The 6,000-nt window shown below is 48.6% G+C and overlaps 1 protein-coding gene across 3 annotated transcripts in view; it reads left to right on the top strand.

Moving 5' to 3' along the window:
• Positions 1-649: 649 nt before the first annotated feature.
• Positions 650-6,000, top strand: part of CLVS1 (clavesin 1) — a 107,220-nt gene continuing 101,869 nt past the window's right edge. For 2 of the 3 annotated variants that reach the window (XM_030012268.1, XM_030012269.1), the window contains exon 1: positions 664-866. The gene's annotated coding sequence lies outside the window, so the exon portion shown is untranslated. Of the gene's footprint in view, positions 867-6,000 lie in introns of all 3 variants that reach the window. The other variant, XM_030012270.2, reaches the window with a different exon arrangement.

Here is a 6,000-nt window from a genome sequence, read left to right as displayed (position 1 = left end):
CTAGGAGACACTGTGAAAGTTCAAGGAGGACAAATTCATCCTAAAAGCACAGGCACCACATTGCTGGGGAAATCCCTGAATTTAAAACGCTTGGGAGAGGGGCTGGGAGAGTGCAGGGGTGAAACTTGTCCTCTTTTTATATTCTTCACTAGACGTTTGCTGTGGCCGCTGCTGGTGACAGCAGCCTGAGCTAGCTGTACCTCTAGTCTGACCCAGACGAACTTCTCTGATAAACCCAGGCTGCCACGTTTGTTAAGGCAGCCCATCTATAATACACGGCCCATCAAGATCACCCGTTCCGTGGCTGCGGTAAATGCCACAGGAGGTAGCTGCTCTGCCCCAGTTTCGCCGGGCAAGGGGTGATGCGAGGAAAAAAAGGCGGCCAAGACCGTGCCACCAGGTGAAAGCCCGCCCTGCTAAGCTGGCAGGGACCGGCTCTGCTGCTGCTTTCCCGGCTGCCAGCAGCCCGCAGCTCCTTTGTCACCACTCCCAGGGCGGTGGCGGTGCGCCCAGCCCGCAGCCGGGGAGCGCCGGGAGCGCCGGGAGGCGGCAGCCGGGCCGGCGGCAGGAGGGCTTAGGACCCAGGGGGACGGCAGCCGCCGAGTGGAAGGACCTCGGCTTTGGTGCACACGCCTCCTACCAAAAAAAAAAAAAAAAAAAAAAAAAAAAAAAAAAAAAAAATCCTAGCCCCGTGGAGCTGGCGCTCGCTCATTCACAGTTTTCTAGAGAGATCTGAGCCTGAACCTGGGAGCCGGGAGATCTTTCTCACCCACCCAGCTCAACGGCAAGGACACCTACGGGGGGGGGGGAAACCCATCCCACGCAGCCCCCCGCCGCCCCACGGCAGGCTGCCTGGCGCTGTGCAGGTATTTGGATTTGCCTTTTCTCGGTTTGCAGCAGGGCGGCTCTCCGCGCTCCCCGTCCCTCCCCCGCGCCGCCGGGCCCCGGCTGCGGCGTTTCAGCACCGGCGGGCGGACAGCTCCGGCCGCAGCCCCGCCGCGCTGCGGGCAGCGGCCGCTCCCTGCCCGGCCTCCTGCCTGCTGCCTCCTGCCCTGCCCGCCCTGCCTCTGCCGCCTGCCCTGCCCGCCCTGTGCCCTGCCTGCCGCCTGCCCTGCCTCCCCTCCGCCCTCCCTGCCCAGCTCCCTGCCTGCCCTGCCTCCTGTTTGCCCCGCTTGCCCTGCCTGCCTCCTTCCCCCGCTCACTGCCTCCCCTGTCTCCCTGTCCCCTGCCTCTGCTGCTTGCCTCCCCTGCCTGCCCTGACTCCCTGCTCCCTGCCTACCCTGCTCTCTGCCTCTTACCTGGCCCGCTCCCTCCGTGTCTCCTTATTCTGCTCCCTGCCTCTCCTGCCTGTCCTACCTCACTGCCCTCTGCCTCCCTGCCTCCTTCCCCTGCTCCCTGTCTGCCCTGCCTCTCTTCCTTGCCCTGATCCCTGCCTTCTCTGCCTGTCCTACTTCCCTTACCTCCCCTTACTCGTCTGCTTCCTCTGCCTCCCCTGCCTCTCCTCCCTGCCCTGCTTCCTGCCTCCTGCTCTGCCTCTTCTGCCTCCAGTCCTTCTTGCCCTGCTTCTCTGCCTCCTGCCTTCCTGTTTTCTGCATTCCCTGTCAACTCTCCTCCCTGCCCCCTTTCCTCCCTGTCCCTGTTTCCCCCCATTCCTCAGTTTCCTGCCCCTTCTTCCCCTCCTGTCTTCCTTCTCCATCACCAGCCTCAATTATCCCTGAAAGAGGGCATGGGGCCTCGAAAAATCAGCTCAGCAGCCCAGGAGATGGGCAAGCAGGGGAAAGAGCACAAGTTGGAAGGGGAAGTCCAGATCCAACTTGAGAGCAGGGAAGAGGTGACAGGGATGGAGGGGAAAGGGTTAAAACTGGGAGTTCAGGCACCACGTAAGGACTCCAGCCAAGTGCTGACGGATAGGAGCTTGCCAAACAGCAAGCAGATACCTGTTTGTTCCTCAGCAAATTGATGCCTGTTTTGAGCAGGTTCATTCAACCCAAAGGGGGATGAGGGATTAAGGGGAGGGGGGAATGTGCCAGGTCAGTCAAATGTTCTGCTTTCCCAATGGCAAACAGTGATGAATAATGGGTGCGGGGAAGAAGTGGGGTGAATTACTCCTACACTGTGGAACCTTTGCAGCAGGAATTCCAGAATTAAGTTGTGGTCTCTGCAAGCAGTGAGGGTGTTCAGAGAGGGCTTCATACAGAAAATAAACACAAAGCAAATAATGGCTGGAGAAACCCCATGCGTGCTACTGGCCTGACTTTAATTCTATTTGCAATGGTTTAATCCTGGGAGGGTGGGGAAGGTCATAAGAGAAAGGGAGCTTTCCCTTTTCAAAATGCTGATTCCTTAATCTAAACAAGCTCCAGGAATAATGAAGTTAAGAAGCAGATGGCTAGTCATTGTCCATCACTAAACAGTGACTGGATCATATTTGGAAGGAAAAATTAAATTACAGAAATGGTGCTTGCATGTGCTTTCAGATGATAACATGGATTTTCTCCGGTACTAAAAGTTAATGCAATGTCAACATCTAAATGACATATTATGTAAGAGTATTATGCCATGCACTGCATAGCAAAGGTAAAGGTTTACTTTTTCATATAATGATAAGTCAGATAACCTTATAGAGCTTTCCCTGGTTTGCAGTCTGTATCCCAGCTTGAAGTTTACAGGGGCAGCTTGTGTTATCAGCATAATCAGGTCTGATATGTATATGTTAGAAAATGCTGCTGATTATTCTAAGAACTCTACTGACTCATCCAGCTCTGAAAACTACTGAATATTTTCTAAAAATTAGACTCTTGTAAGCCATATGCAAAACAATGAAAGATATTACAACCTTTCCCCAAAACATTCTTACTTTATTATATCATCGTTTATAACTTAAAATCTGGTGCAGAGACCAGATATTCTTATACTGAGTAGCACTGAGTGCTGCTGAGTAGGAGTGTAAGTGGTGTAATTGAGTTCAGCAAGGGAGGAACTGCAGAACCCACTCCATTGCACTGGGTCATAATTCCTTAAACTCTGTGTGCTTTGAACACAGAAGTTGTTTCATTGAAACATGTAACAGCAGCCTCCTCATCTTCCAAAAGACGACCATGTCAGTTAAAATACAAATGATCAGCCTCATAAAAGGATGGAGAATATTTCCTTCAAACTGAGACTGTAAACTAATGCATTTGTTAATTTAAGTGTGCAGTTACTGAAGCTATTGTTTGGGAAGCAAGTATTATTTTCTCTCACAGCCCGTTGCTGTGGTGTCTGGCACATACACAAAGAAGATATGACAATCGGGTGCTACTTGTAAAAAAAAAAGAAGCAACGTCAGTCTTTTATGGAGTGGGAAGTTCAGCGAGCAGAAGTTCACGTAGTTTTTGGCAGATGAGTTGTAAGTCCTTTCCCTCTTGATACTAAAACTGCTCTGAGGAATTTCCAAGCAGTTTTGGTTTTTTGTGTTTGTTTTTTTTTTTTTTTTTTCCCTTCCATAGGATTTATGGAAATAAACTCCTTAAGCCTGATATGTTCCTCCACTGAGAAAACAAACCCACAAAGTAATATCAAATTATAATAAACTTCATTTCTACAATTTTGGGACAAGTGTCTGTGTGCAGATCTTTGTGTTTGTGCTCAGACTTCAATAAGAGTGGGAGAAAAAACCAAGAGGATTGCATGAATTCCTGGGTGCAGAAATCCTTCCCTCTTTCCTTTCTCCCTTTCCTCCCTTCTTCTTTCCCTCTTCTCCTTCCTTCCTTCCTTGCCTCCCTCCTTCCCTCCTGCCCTCCTTCCCTCCTTCCTTCCTCTCTGCCCTTGCCTTTCCCTCCTTCTCTTCCTCCCCCCACTGCCAGCCCACAGGATGATGGATGCCTTTCTCTGGCATCATGTATAAAGCAGAACTAAGTCAGCCACTAATAGGGCAATGATACGTCACCATTGCATTTCATATTTTTTAAAGGAACTTAATTTTTAAAATGTGGAGCAAAAGAACTGTAAAATTAGATAAACTTCATGTTATCAAAGGTGTGGGACTAAATATCTCAATACTGTTTTGTTCCTTCTTCTGTATATCTTTGTGCAGATGTTGTAACACAACTTCTACAGTGCATTTAGGGATTTTCAGGCACCAGTATTATGATCCCATGCTATCAGATACATAGTTTAATTATTAGGTTTGGGGATCAGAATTCATGTTTTGCATACTGCTGATAAGTTCGCCTGCAACAAGTTTCTATAGTATTGGAGAAAGTGACCTCTTTGTCCAATAGCGGCCAGGATGCTTTTTGCGTGGTGACACTTGGAGTAGTTCATGACTGACATGGAAGTCCCTTGGAGCCTGCTGCTTCTTTGACATGCCACAGGTCAGGCCTCATGTTCCCATAGGGATTTGCAGTTTATCTCTGGTTGATGAATACTTAAAATTTAAAACTATGATTTGGAGAAAGAATGAAGCAATCTCATTAAGGTCATGGCTGTTTTGTTTAACTTTTCATTTACAAGTTGTTTAAGTTCTCCTCCTCTGCATGTGATTCTATTCCTTAATATTCAGGTAGGCAATAAGTTTTGCACATTTCAGGTCAAAAGATAATTTTATGTCTATTAGACAACCTTGTCAGTCTCTCCTCATGCCTGTCAGCTTGTAGCAACAGCAGGACAACTGCAGGTCGGTGTTGCCGACGTGCCTGCCCTATGTACTGTGCAGAGAGCTGCAAATATCAGCTGAGTTGCTACTGTGTTTTGTGCTGTGCCATGGTTAAATTACCACTGCTGGACAGTTAGATGTGGCCCAAGGGTAACTGACTCAAGCTAACAAGAAGATTGCAATATTAGGGGACTAGGAATGTGTGATGTAGTTTTTACTGAACTGAAAGAAACGTTAGTTTTTGTACCTGAGCAAGGAGATAGCATCCTGGGAAAGTGTGAGAAACCATCAGATTCCCCATGCAGCTGTTACAGTTACACATATTCACTCTTTTCATATTGAAGAGAAGCAACTATTCCCTAGGGAAGGTTTACAGGAGTACCAGGACTTGAAGGAGAAAAGCATGCAATATTTAACTTGTTTAGGTTCATTGGGAGAACCTAACCCCTTAGGGCAGGGCTACAGGAAAGCAGGAGATGTTCATAGTAGTGAGGACTGGTGAGGCCACACCTGGAGTACTGTATCCAGGTCTGGGCTCCTCAGTACAAGAGAGACATGGACATATGGGAGAGAGTTCAACAAAGGGCCACAAGGATGATGAAGGGACTGGAGCATCTCTCCTATGAGGGAAGGCTGAGAGCTGGTACTGTTCAGCCTGGAGAAGAGCAGGCTCAGGGGGATTTCATCAACGTGTACAAATACCTGAAGGGAGGATGCAAAGAGGACAGAGCCAGGCTTTTTTCTGTGGTGCCCAGTGACAGGACAAGAGGCAGTGGGCACAAACTGAAACCTAGGAGGTTCCCTCTGAATGTAAGGAAACACTTTTTTACCATGAGAGTGACCAAGCACTGGTACAGGTTTCCCAAATAGGGTGTGGAGTGTCCCTTCTTGGAGATACTCAAAAGCCGTCTGGACACGGTCCTGGGGAACCAGCACTAGGAGGCCCTGCTTGAGTGGGGGGTTGGAGCTGATGCCCTCCAAAAGTCCTTTATGATCTCAGCCATTCTGTGATTCTATAATAATCTGGGCAGCAGTCGGACTATTGGACTCGGGATATGATATAGACCTGTTGGGAACCCCCACAGGGGTGTTGCTCTTTGCAAAAACATAAAGAAATGGTACGTTTTTGGGGTCTTAATTGTGCCATTGATGCTTAGGGGGATTACACTGGGGCCACTAGGAACATTGCAGTCTACGTCTCTATTTCCTTGTATGCAACATGGCTTCACATTTTTCTTATGATGCAGAGCACTATGCATAGGGGGTAAAGATTGCCCAGATGTTAACGTGTAAGTTTGCGGCTCAGGAGACATATGGTCTGTTCCCAGATCTGTGAAATGTGTCCTCTGTGATCTCAGGCAAAT

This window comes from Aquila chrysaetos, chromosome 4, assembly GCF_900496995.4.
Source record: "Aquila chrysaetos chrysaetos chromosome 4, bAquChr1.4, whole genome shotgun sequence".
NCBI lineage: Eukaryota > Metazoa > Chordata > Aves > Accipitriformes > Accipitridae > Aquila > Aquila chrysaetos.
The sequence above is the reverse complement of the archived record's forward strand: the minus strand, read 5'-3'. Positions and strand labels throughout refer to the sequence as shown.